This window comes from Triticum urartu, chromosome 2, assembly GCF_003073215.2.
Source record: "Triticum urartu cultivar G1812 chromosome 2, Tu2.1, whole genome shotgun sequence".
Classification (NCBI taxonomy): Eukaryota; Viridiplantae; Streptophyta; class Magnoliopsida; order Poales; family Poaceae; genus Triticum; species Triticum urartu.
This window is the reverse complement of record NC_053023.1, coordinates 664,096,488-664,110,807: the sequence shown is the minus strand read 5'-3', so window position 1 is coordinate 664,110,807 and position 14,320 is coordinate 664,096,488.

Genomic DNA, 14,320 nt, shown 5'->3' with positions numbered 1-14,320 from the left:
GGGGACTTGATCTTCGACGGATTCGAGCCACTGCCGAGCGCGCCGCACTGTCACGATGAGCATGATCTAGCTCTGCCGCCGAACAGTGCCCTGGAGGCCGCACCCGCATCGGCTTCGACCCTTAATTCGGAGCCAACTGCGCCGATCGAGGATGGGTGGTTGGATGCCGCCTCGGGGGTTGCGATCCCAACGACGATCGAGCGGAACACCAGCCCCGCACTCTGCGAGACTCGTGACTCCAAGGAGCCGGACTCCTCTCCGGACTCCAAACCCTCTGCGCCCCTGCCGATCGAATCCGATTGGGCGCCGATCATGGAGTTTACTGCCGCGGACATCTTTCAGCACTCGCCTTTCGGCGATATTCTGAAGACACTGAAATCTCTCTCTTTATCAGGAGAGCCCTGGCCGGACTACGGTCAGCAAGGTTGGGATTCAGACGATGAAGAAATTCAAAGCCCACCCACCACCCACTTTGTAGCCACTGTCGACGACTTAACCGACATGCTCGACTTCGACTTCGAAGACATCAACGGTATGGACGCCGATGAAGGAGAAGATGAAGAACCAACGCCTATCAGGCCCTGGAAAGCCACCTTGTCATATGACATATACATGGTGGACACCCCAAAAGAAGGAGATGGCGATGGAACAACGGAGGATGACCCCTCCAAGAAACAGCCTAAGCGCCGGCGTCAGCGGCGCCGCTCAAAATCCCGCCAAAACAAATACGGTGATTCCAGCATGGGAGATAATAATACTCCGGAAAGTGCAGAAGAAAACCCCCTCCAGCAAGATTTAGCACAGGAGGATGGAGAAACCAACCCTCATGAGAGAGCGGCAGACAGAGAGGTCGAGGACGATAATTATATGCCTCCCTCCAAAGACGAGGCAAGCCTCGACGACGACGAATTCATCGTGTCAGAGGATCCCGTCGAGCAAGAGCGTTTTCAACACAGGCTTATGGCCATGGCAAGAAGCCTCAAGAAAAAACAACAACAGCTTAGAGCTGACCAAGATTTGCTAGTCGACAGATGGACTGAAGTCCTTGCAGCCGAAGAGCATAAACTCGAACGCCCCTCCAAGAGCTACCCAAAGAGCAGGTTGCTACCCCGATTAGAGGAGGAAACACTTGATGCGGCCGACCGGCCACCTCGTGGCCGCGACAGAGAGGCCTCTCGGCCCTCCACTCAAGCCGCACCTCGTACCAAGGCACGGGAATATGCGTCGGACTTACGAGATATGTTGGAGGACAAGGCAAGGCAAACAAGATCGATCTACGGATCGCGTGGGCGCCCCACGGCTCGAGACGGTAACCGTCACGCCGATCACAAATTCGGCAGGGCCGAACACAGTAGACAAAGCTCATTGGAGCTATGTCGTGATATAGCCCAGTACAGAGGCGCCGCACATCCACTATGCTTCACAGACGAAATAATGGATCATCAAATCCCCGAGGGTTTCAAACCCGTAAACATCGAATCATATGATGGCACAACAGATCCTGCGGTATGGATCGAGGATTATCTCCTTCATATCCACATGGCCCGCGGCGATGATTTCCACGCCATCAAATACCTCCCACTCAAGCTTAAAGGACCAGCTCGGCATTGGCTTAACAGCTTGCCAACAGGATCAATCAGCTGTTGGGAGGACCTCGAAGCCGCATTCCTCGACAATTTCCAAGGCACTTATGTGTGACCCCCAGACGCCGATGACCTAAGTCACGTAATTCAGCAGCCAGAGGAATCGGCCAGGCAATTCTGGACACGGTTCCTAACAAAGAAAAATCAAATAGTCGACTGTCCGGATGCTGAGGACCTAGCAGCCTTCAAGCACAATATCCGTGATGAGTGGCTTGCCCGGCACCTTGGACAGGAAAAGCCGAAGTCTATGTCAGCACTCACGATACTCATGACCCGCTTTTGCACGGGAGAAGACAGCTGGCTTGCTCGTATCAACAATATGACCAAGAACCCTGGTAATTCGGATACCAGGGACAGAAGTGGCAGGTCGCGTCGCAACAAGCAGAAGCGCCGCATTAACGGCAACAATGCTGAGGATACGTCAGTTAATGCCGGATTCAGAGGCTCTAAATCCAGTCAGCGGAAAAAGCCATTCAAAAGGAATCCTAGGGGCCCGTCCAGTTTGGACCGAATACTCGACCGCTTATGCCAGATACATGGCACCCCCGAAAAGCCGGCCAATCACACCAATAGGGATTGTTGGGTGTTCAAGCAGGCAGGCAAGTTAAATGCCGAAAATGAAGACAAGGGGCTGCATAGCGATGACGACGAGGAGCCCCGGCCGCCAAACAACAGTGGACAGAAGGGTTTTCCCCCACAAGTGCGGACGGTGAACATGATATACGCAACCCACGTCCCCAAAAGGGAGCGGAAGCGCGCGTTAAGGGACGTATACGCGGTAGATTCAGTCGCCCCAAAGTTCAACCCATGGTCCTCCTGCCCGATCACCTTTGATCAAAGGGACCATCCCACTAGCATCCGTCATGGCGGATTCTCCGCATTGGTTCTAGACCCAATTATTGACGGATTTCATCTCACTAGAGTCCTTATGGACGGCGGCAGCAGCCTGAACCTGCTTTACCAGGATATAGTGCGGAAAATGGGCATAGATCCCTCGAGGATTAAGCCCACCAAAACGACCTTTAAAGGCGTAATACCAGGTATAGAGGCCAACTGTACAGGCTCAGTCACACTTGAAGTGGTCTTCGGATCTCCGGATAATTTCCGAAGCGAGGAGTTAATCTTCGACATAGTACCATTCCGCAGTGGCTATCACGCACTGCTCGGGCGAACCACATTCGCCAAGTTCAATGCGGTACCGCACTACGCATACCTTAAGCTCAAAATTCCAGGCCCTCGAGGAGTAATTACGGTCAATTTGGAAACACCGAACGCTCCCTCCGGACGGAGGAGCACACGGCGGCCCTTGCAGCAGAAGTACAAAGCAGCCTCTCCAGGCAGTTCTCCAGTCTGGCCATTAAACGACCGGACACCGTCAAGCTATTGGAAATATGCCCTAGAGGCAATAATAAAAGGATTATTATTATATTTCCTTGTTCATGATAATTGTCTTTTATTCATGCTATAATTGTGTTATCCGGAAATCGTAATACATGTGTGAATACATAGACACCAACATGTCCCTAGTAAGCCTCTAGTTGACTTGCTCGTTTATCAACAGATAGTCATGGTTTCCTGACTATGGACATTGGATGTCATTGATAACGAGATCACATCATTGGGAGAATGATGTGATGGACAAGACCCAATCCTAAACATAGCACAAGATCGTATAGTTCGTTTGCTAGAGTTTTTCCAATGTCAAGTATCTTTTCCTTAGACCATGAGATCGTGTAACTCCCGGATACCGTAGGAGTGCTCTGGGTGTACCAAACGTCACAACGTAACTGGGTGACTATAAAGGTATACTACGGGTATCTCCGAAAGTGTCTGTTGGGTTGGCACGGATCAAGACTGGGATTTGTCACTCCGTATGACGGAGAGGTATCTCTGGGCCCACTCGGTAATGCATCATCATAATGAGGTCAAAGTGACCAAGTGTCTGGTCACAGGATCATGCATTACGGTACGAGTAAAGTGACTTGCCGGTAACGAGATTGAACGAGGTATTGGGATACCGACGATCGAATCTCGGGCAAGTAACGTACCGATTGACAAAGGGAATTGTATACGGGGTTGCTTGAATCCTCGACATCGTGGTTCATCTGATGAGATCATCGAGGAGCATGTGGGAGCCAACATGGGTATCCAGATCCCGCTGTTGGTTATTGACCGAAGAGCCATCTCGGTCATGTCTACATGTCTCCCGAACCCGTAGGGTCTACACACTTAAGGTTCGGTGACGCTAGGGTTGTAGAGATATGTATATGCAGTAACCCGAAAGTTGTTCGGAGTCCCGGATGAGATCCCGGACGTCACGAGGAGTTCCGGAATGGTCCGGAGGTAAAGAATTATATATAGGAAGTGCTATTTCGGCCATCGGGACAAGTTTTGGGGTCACCGGTATTGTACCGGGACCACCGGAAGGGTCCCGGGGGTCCACCGGGTGGGGCCACCTATCCCGGAGGGCCCCATGGGCTAAAGTGGGAGGGGAACCAGCCCCTAGTGGGCTGGTGCACCCCCCCTTGGGCCTTCCCCCTGCGCCTAGGGTTGGGAACCCTAGGGTGGGGCGCGCCCCACTTGCCTTGGGGGGCACTCCACCCCCCTTGGCCGCCGTCCCCTTGGGAGATTGGATCTCCAGGGCCGGCGCCCCCCTGGGGACCCTATATATAGAGGGGGGGAGGGAGGGCAGCCGCACCCCATGCCCCTGGCGCCTCCCTCTCCCCTCCAAGACCTCCTCCTCCTCCGTAGAGAACGGCGAAGCCCTGCTGCGGTGACTGCTGCATCCACCACCACGCCGTCGTGCTGCTGGATCTTCATCAACCTCTCCTCCCCCCTTGCTGGATCAAGAAGGAGGAGACTTCGCGCTGACCGTACGTGTGTTGAACGCGGAGGTGCCGTCCGTTCGGCGCTAGGATCTCCGGTGATTTGGATCATGTCGAGTACTACTTCCTCATCCCCGTTCTTTGAACGCTTCCGCGCGTGATCTACAAAGGTATGTAGATGCAATACGATCACTTTGTGCTAGATGAACTCATAGATGGATCTTGGTGAAACCGTAGGAAATTTTTTGTTTTCTGCAACGTTACCCAACAGTGGCATCATGAGCTAGGTCTATGCGTAGTTCTCTTTGCACGAGTAGAACACAATTTGTTGTGGGCGTAGATGTTGTCAACTTTCTTGCCGCTACTAGTCTTATTTTGCTTCAGTGGTATTGTGGGATGAAGCGGCCCGGACCGACCTTACACGTACGCTTACGTGAGACTGGTTCCACCGACTGACATGCACTAGTTGCATAAGGTGGCTAGCGGGTGTCTGTCTCTCCCACTTTAGTTGGAGCGGATTCGATGAAAAGGGTCCTTATGAAGGGCAAATAGAAGTTGACAAATCACGTTGTGGCTTTTACGTAGGTAAGAAAACGTTCTTGCTAGAACCCTATTGCAGCCACGTAAAACTTGCAACAACAATTAGAGGACGTCTAACTTGTTTTTGCAGCAAGTGCTTTGTGATGTGATATGGCCAAAGTTGTGATGAATGATGAATGATATATATGTGATGTATGAGATCATGTTCTTGTAATAGGAATCATGACTTGCATGTCGATGAGTATGACAACCAGCAGGAGCCATAGGAGTTGTCTTTATTTTTTGTATGACCTGCGTGTCATTGAGAAACGCCATGTAAATTACTTTACTTTATTGCTAAACGTGTTAGCCATAGTAGTAGAAGTAATAGTTGGCGAGCAACTTCATGGAGACACGATGATGGAGATCATGATGATGGAGATCATGGTGTCATGCCGGTGACAAGATGACCATGGAGCCCCAAGATGGAGATCAAAGGAGCTATGTGATATTGGCCATATCATGTCACTATTATTATTTGATTGCATGCGATGTTTATCATGTTTTTGCATCTTGTTTACTTAGAACGATGGTAGTAAATAAGATGATCCCTCATAATAATTTCAAGAAAGTGTTCCCCCTAACTATGCACCGTTGCGACAGTTCGTTGTTTCGAAGCACCACGTGATGATCGGGTGTGATAGATTCCAACGTTCACATACAATGGGTGTAAGACAGATTTACAAATGCAAACACTTAGGTTGACTTGACGAGCCTAGCATGTACAGACATGGCCTCAGAACACAGAAGACCAAAAGGTCGAGCATGAGTCGTATAGAAGATACGATCAACATGAAGATGTTCACCGATGTTGACTAGTCCGTCTCACGTGATGATCGGACACGGCCTAGTTAACTCGGATCATGTTATACTTAGATGACTAGAGGGATGTCTATCTGAGTGGGAGTTCATTAAATAATTTGATTAGATGAACTTAATTATCATGAACTTAGTCTAAAATCTTTACAATATGTCTTGTAGATCAAATGGCCAACGTTGTCCTCAACTTCAACGCGTTCCTAGAGAAAACCAAGCTGAAAGACGATGGCAGCAACTATATGGACTGGGTCCGGAACCTGAGGATCATCCTCATAGCTGCCAAGAAAGATTATGTCCTACAAGCACCGCTAGGTGACGCACCCGTCCCACAGAACCAAGACGTTATGAACGCTTGGCAGACACGTGCTGATGATTACTCCCTCGTTCAGTGCGGCATGCTTTACAGCTTAGAACCGGGGCTCCAAAAGCGTTTTGAGCGACACGGAGCATATGAGATGTTCGAAGAGCTGAAAATGGTTTTCCAAGCTCATGCCCGGGTCGAGAGATATGAAGTCTCCGACAAGTTCTTCAGCTGTAAGATGGAGGAAAATAGTTCTGTCAGTGAGCACATACTCACTATGTCTGGATTACATAACCGCTTAACTCAGCTGGGAGTTAATCTCCCGGATGACGCGGTCATTGACAGAATCCTTTAGTCGCTTCCACCGAGCTACAAGAGCTTTGTGATGAACTTCAATATGCAGGGGATGGAAAAGACCATTCCTGAAGTATTTGCAATGCTGAAATCAGCAGAGGTAGAAGTCAAAAAGGAACATCAAGTGTTGATGGTGAATAAAACCACTAAGTTCAAGAAAGGCAAGGGTAAGAAGAACTTCAAGAAGGACAATAAGGGAGTTGCCGCGCCCGGTAAGCAAGCTGCCGGGAAGAAGCCAAAGAATGGACCCAAGCCTGAGACTGAGTGTTTTTATTGCAAGGGAAGTGGTCACTGGAAGCGGAACTGCCCCAAATACTTAGCGGACAAGAAGGCCGGCAAATCGAAAGGTATATGTGATATACATGTAATTGAGTGTACCTTACCAGCACTTGTAGTAGCTCCTGGGTATTTGATACCGGTGCAGTTGCTCACATTTGTAACTCAAAGCAGGAGCTGCGGAATAAACGGAGACTGGCGAAGGACGAGGTGACGATGCACGTCGGGAATGGTTCCAAGGTCGATGTGATCGCCGTCGGCACGCTACCTCTACATTTACCTACGGGATTAGTTTTGAAACTCAATAATTGTTATTTAGTGCCAAGTTTGAGCATGAACATTGTATCAGGATCTCGTTTAATACGAGATGGCTACTCATTTAAATCCGAGAATAATGGTTGTTCTATTTATATGAGAGATATGTTTTATGGTCATGCTCCGATGGTGAATGGTTTATTCGTAATGAATCTCGAGCGTAATGCTACACATATTCATAGTGTGAATACCAAAAGATGTAAAGTTGATAACGATAGTCCCACATACTTGTGGCATTGCCGCCTTGGCCGCATAGGTGTCAAACGCATGAAGAAGCTCCATGCAGATGGACTTTTAGAGTCTCTTGATTACGAATCATTTGACACGTGCGAACCATGCCTCATGGGTAAAATGACCAAGACTCCGTTCTCAGGAACAATGGAGCGAGCAACCAACCTATTGGAAATCATACATACTGATGTGTGCGGTCCAATGAGTGTTGAGGCTCGTGGTGGCTATCATTATGTTCTCACCCTCACTGATGACTTGAGTAGATATGGGTATGTCTACTTAATGAAACACAAGTCTGAAACCTTTGAAAAGTTCAAGGAATTTCAGAGTGAGGTTGAGAATCAACGTGACAGAAAAATCAAGTTTTTGCGATCAGATCGTGGAGGAGAATACTTGAGTCACGAATTTGGCACACACTTAAGAAAATGTGGAATAGTTTCACAACTCACGCCGCCTGGAACACCTCAGCGTAATGGTGTGTCCGAACGTCGTAATCGCACTCTATTGGATATGGTGCGATCTATGATGTCTCTTACCGATTTACCGCTGTCATTTTGGGGCTACGCTTTAGAGACTGCCGCATTCACTTTAAATAGGGCTCCATCGAAATCCGTTGAGACGACACTGTATGAATTATGGTTTGGGAAGAAACCTAAGCTGTCATTTCTAAAAGTTTGGGGATGCGATGCTTATGTCAAGAAACTTCAACCTGAAAAGCTCGAACCCAAGTCGGAAAATGCGTCTTCATAGGATACCCTAAAGAAACTATTGGGTATACCTTCTACCTCAGATCCGAAGGCAAGATCTTTGTTGCCAAGAATGGATCCTTTCTAGAGAAAGAGTTTCTCTCGAAAGAAATAAGTGGGAGGAAAGTAGAACTTGATGAAGTATTACCTCTTGAACCGGAAAATGGCGCAACTCAAGAAAATGTTCCTGAGGTGCCTGCACCGACTAGAGAGGAAGTTAATGATGATGATCATGAAACTTCAGATCAAGTTGCTACTGAACTTCGTAGGTCCACAAGGACACATTCCGCACCAGAGTGGTACGGCAACCCTGTCTTGGAAATCATGTTGTTAGACAACGGTGAACCTTCTAACTATGAAGAAGCGATGGCAGGCCCAGATTCTGACAAATGGCTTTAAGCCATGAAATCCGAGATAGGATCCATGTATGAAAACGAAGTATGGACTTTGACTGACTTGCCCGATGATCGGCGAGCCATAGAAAATAAATGGATCTTTAAGAAGAAGACAGACGTGGATGGTAATGTGACCATCTATAAAGCTAGGCTTGTTGCTAAGGGTTATCGACAAGTTCAAGGGGTTGACTATGATGAGACATTCTCTCCCGTGGAAAAGCTGAAGTCCGTCCGAATCATGTTAGCAATTGCCGCATACTATGATTATGAGATATGGCAAATGGACGTCAAAACGGCATTCCTTAACGGTTATCTTAAGGAAGAACTTTATATGATGCAGCCGGAAGGTTTTGTCGATCCTAAGAATGCTGACAAGGTGTGCAAGCTCCAACGCTCGATTTATGGGCTGGTGCAAGCATCTCGGAGTTGGAACATTCGCTTTGATGAGATGATCAAAGCATTTGGGTTTATGCAGACTTATGGAGAAGCCTGCGTTTACAAGAAAGTGAGTGGGAGCTTTGTAGCATTTCTCATATTATATGTAGATGACATACTTTTGATGGGAAATGATATAGAACTTTTGGACAACATTAAGGCCTACTTGAATAAGAGTTTTTCAATGAAGGAACTTGGAGAAGCTGCTTATATATTAGGCATCAAGATCTATAGAGATAGATCAAGACGCCTCATAGGTCTTTCGCAAAACACATACCTTGATAAGATATTGAAGAAGTTCAATATGGATCAGTCTAAGAAGGGGTTCTTGCCTGTGTTGCAAGGTATGAAATTGAGCTCAGCTCAATGTCCGACCACGGCAGAAGATATAGAAGAGATGAGTGTCATCCCCTATGCCTCAGCCATAGGTTCTATTATGTATGCCATGCTGTGTACCAGACCTGATGTAAACCTTGCTGTAAGTTTGGTAGGTAGGTACCAAAGTAATCCCGGCAAGGAACACTGGACAGCGGTCAAGAATATCCTGAAGTACCTGAAAAGGACTAAGGAAATGTTTCTCGTTTATGGAGGTGACGAAGAGCTCGTCGTAAAGGGTTACGTCGACGCTAGCTTCGACACAGATCTGGATGACTCTAAGTCACAAACCAGATACATGTATATTTTGAATGGTGGGGCAGTAAGCTGGTGCAGTTGCAAGCAAAGCGTTGTGGCGGGATCTACATGTGAAGCGGAGTACATGGAGGCCTCGGAGGCAGCACACGAAGCGGTCTGGGTGAAGGAGTTCATTACCGACCTAGGAGTCATACACAATGCGTCGGGCCCGATGACTCTCTTCTGTGACAACACTGGAGCTATTGCCCTTGCCAAGGAGCCCAGGTTTCACAGGAAGACCAGGCATATCAAGCGTCGCTTCAACTCCATTCGTGAAAGTGTTCAAAATGGAGACATAGAGATTTGTAAAGTACATACAGACCTGAATGTAGCAGATCCGTTGACTAAACCTCTCCCTAGAGCAAAACATGATCAACACCAGAATTCCATGGGTGTTCGATTCATCACAATCTAACTAGATTATTGACTCTAGTGCAAGTTTGAGACTATTGGAAATATGCCCTAGAGGCAATAATAAAAGGATTATTATTATATTTACTTGTTGATGATAATTGTCTTTTATTCATTCTATAATTATGTTATCCGGAAATCGTAATACATGTGTGAATACATAGACACCAACATGTCCCTAGTAAGCCTCTAGTTGACTAGCTCGTTGATCAACAAATAGTCATGGTTTCCTGACTATGGACATTGGATGTCATTGATAACGAGATCACATCATTAGGAGAATGATGTGATGGACAAGACCCAATCCTAAACATAGCACAAGATTGTATAGTTCGTTTGCTAGAGTTTTTCCAATGTCAAGTATCTTTTCCTTAGACCATGAGATCGTGTAACTCCCGGATACCGTAGGAGTGCTCTGGGTGTACCAAACGTCACAACGTAACTGGGTGACTATAAAGGTATACTACGGGTATCTCCGAAAGTGTCTGTTGGGTTGACACGGATCAAGACTGGGATTTGTCACTCCGTATGACGGAGAGGTATCTCTGGGCCCACTCGGTAATGCATCATCATAATGAGCTCAAAGTGACCAAGTGTATGGTCACGGTATCATGCATTACGGTACAAGTAAAGTGACTTGCCGGTAACGAGATTGAACGAGGTATTGGGATACCGACGATCGAATCTCGGGCAAGTAACGTACCGATTGACAAAGGGAATTGTATACGGGGTTGCTTGAATCCTCGACATCGTGGTTCATCCGATGAGATCATCGAGGAGCATGTGGGAGCCAACATGGGTATCTAGATGCCGCTGTTGGTTATTGACCGGAGAGCCATCTCGGTCATGTCTACATGTCCCCCGAACCCGTAGGGTCTACACACTTAAGGTTCGGTGACGCTAGGGTTGTAGAGATATGTATATGCAGTAACCTGAAAGTTGTTCGGAGTCCCGGATGAGATCCCGGACATCACGCGGAGTTCCGGAATGGTCCGGAGGTAAAGAATTATATATAGGAAGTGCTATTTCGGCCATCGGGACAAGTTTCGGGGTCACCGGTATTGTACCGGGACCACCGGAAGGGTCCCGGGGGTCCACCGGGTGGGGCCACCTATCCCGGAGGGCCCCATGGGCTGAAGTGGGAGGGGAACCAGCCCCTAGTGGGCTGGTGCGCCCCCCCTTGGGCCTTCCCCCTGCGCCTAGGGTTGGGAACCCTAGGGTGGGGGGCTCCCCACTTGCCTTGGGGGGCACTCCACCCCCCTTGGCCGCCGCCCCCTTGGGAGATTGGATCTCCAGGGCCGGCGTCCCCCTGGGGACCCTATATATAGAGGGGGGAGGGAGGGCAGCCGTAGCCCATGCCCCTGGCGCCTCCCTCTCTCCTCCAAGACCTCCTTCTCCTCCGTAGAGAACAGCGAAGCCCTGCTGCGGTGACGGCTGCATCCACCACCACGCCGTCATGCTGCTGGATCTTCATCAACCTCTCCTTCCCCCTTGCTGGATCAAGAAGGAGGAGACGTCACGCTGACCGTACGTGTGTTGAACGCGGAGGTGCCGTCCGTTCGGCGCTAGGATCTCCGGTGATTTGGATCACGTCGAGTACGACTTCCTCATCCCCGTTCTTTGAACGCTTCCGCGCGTGATCTACAAAGGTATGTAGATGCAATCCGATCACTCGTTGCTAGATGAACTCATAGATGGATCTTGGTGAAACCGTAGGAAATTTTTTGTTTTCTGCAACGTTACCCAACACAAGTGCGCCCGGAGTAACCTACAACAAGACTGCCTGGCACGACCCGAGCAGGCGTAGCAATGCGGCCCCAACCCCAGCCCTCGCAAAAATGCGATACCAGTACTTCGCGTACATAACTACGCTCTAGAAATACCATGGGTACAGGGGGAGGGGCACCATCACGGCATGCCCAAAACACGGCTTAAACTGCACCAGGGGCTGCCGATTTTTTAATTTTCTCTTACTTTCAGGACTCCACTCTTCGGAAGGCCTGTTCGGCAGTTCAACTGCCGCACAAACGATGCAAGAACCAGGGAAGCAGACAAGCCACGCCAAATTACGGAACTCCCAGGTGGTCTCTATCACGAGCAGTATACCTGTTTCGCATACTATTCCGCAGCTTGCCCCTGGAACGGACATGTTACATAGTCCAACCTTTTGCTTATCGCATTATTTGTATCGTTCTGCTTTGATCGCAGCCCTCTTTAATAAACAATGCATAGCTTTTGTCTATTTTTGCATTACTTTTTTTAATATATGTTCCTTAACGACATGTTGCATCCGTACACTTTGGTAGGACCAAAATACGCCAGGGGCTTTAGTACCCCTCAATATGGTGTGAGAAGTTCGAACACTTTAACAAGTGCGGCAGCCCGAACTTATAGCATTATATGCATCGGCTCTGAATCATGTCTTGGGTCAATAGTTGGGTTTGCCCGGCTCCTATGTTTTGGTGCCTTACGTTCCGCTATATCGGCTAAGGTAGCACTAGGAGAACCACTGCGATTGTGCCCCAGTTGAGCTGGGTCGAGAACCTCAGTGGAGAAAGCTAAAACTGACTGTCATGATGAAGCGAGAGCTGGTCGCTATTCGAGAGGTTTTTCGAGTCCCTAAAGACTTATGCCGCTTAGGGTGAGGAGCCGGCTCTGTCCGGCCAAGGCGTGGATAGCGCCCCAAACTCGGTCTTCTGAATACCAGGGGCTTCGCCAAAATTTAAAATTATAGAATTCTATGGCTAAGTGAGAGTGTTCACGCATTATAGTCCGATTGCCTTGTTCGTTGGGCTGAGCGCCTCCCTCGAAGGACCCAAACATGGGAAAAAGAGCGCTCAGGTTTATCCCCGAACACCCCAGCACTAGCGGCACGGGGGCAGAAGCCGACGACTTGCCATCTCTCAGAATTGATAAACAGCCGCACAGAAGGTAATATTTTAAATTCCAATAGCATTGCTTAGCGCATATGAACAAGTTTTTAGCGCACAGGACAAAACGAGCAAGTTTCACTCAAAAATTACATCCCTAGAACATTTATCCGCCACAAGGCAGGCACCCTTCAGAACATCCTTATAATAATTCTCGGGCTTGTGATGCTCTTTCCCCGGCGGTGGCCCGTCCTTCACAAGCTTCTCAGCATCCAGCTTGCCCTAGTGCACCTTAGCACGGGCAAGGGCCCTACGGGCACCTTCAATGCAGACGGAGCGCTTGATGACTTCGAGCCTTGGACAGGCCTCCACCAGCCGCCGCACCAGCCCGAAATAGCTCCCAGGCTAAGCCTCTTCAGGCCACAGCCAAACTATGAGGCCCTTCATGGCCTGTTCGGCCGCCTTGTGGAGCTCGACCAGTTGCTTCAGCTGGTCGCTCAGGGGCACGGGGTGTCCGGCCTCAGCATACTGAGACCAGAACACCTTCTCTGTCGAGCTGCCCTCCTCGGCTCGATAGAATGCGGCGGCATCGGACACGCTATGGGGAAGATCTGCGAACGCTCCTCGAGAGCTCCGGATTCGGGTAAGTAACAAGTAACTCACGTTTATGTGTTTGCTTTGCATAAAGAATGCCTTACCCGCCGCTATCTTTTTCGCCTCATCCAACTCCTAGAGGGTCTTCTGGGATTCGGCCTTGGCAGACTTGGCATTTTCAATAGTCACCACGAGCTCGGACGCTCGCATCTGTCAAGCTCCAAACTCTCATGTTTTTCCATAAGAGCCTGGAGCTCTTGCCGCACCTTGCCAACCTCGGCCTCATACTTCTCCCGCTCGGTGCGCTCCGCGGCCGCCGTCTTCTCGGCCTCGAGCAACGCTTGCTTAAGGGTCGCCACCTCAGACATGGCCCCTACAATAGCCATGATAATCCTGTCATTTTTTGCAATTGCACCTTTTTATATATATATATTTAAACAAGGTATTTCTTACCTTCATTGTCCTCGAGCTGCTTCTTGGCACGCCCGAGCTCTTGCTCGGACCGCTCGAGGTTCTGCTTTAGCGTGTCCACTTCCGCAGTCAGTGCGGCGGACGCAAGCAGAGAAGCCTACATACGCATATTGACTCCTTTTTGTTAGACTCCTGCGAATTTTATTTGATCCTCTATTCGACTTTTCTTCCCAAACGGCAAACAGAGCATCAGGGGCTACTGTCTATGCGGTAATATTATTTACACATTCTTTACTTACCTCAAAGCCTATCAAAAGGCTAGTACAAGCTTCAGTCAGTCCGCTTTTGGCGGACTGAACCTTCTGGACCACCACACTCATAATGGTGCGGTGCTCCTCGTCGATGGAGGCGCCCTTGAGCACCTCCAACAGATTGTCCGGCGT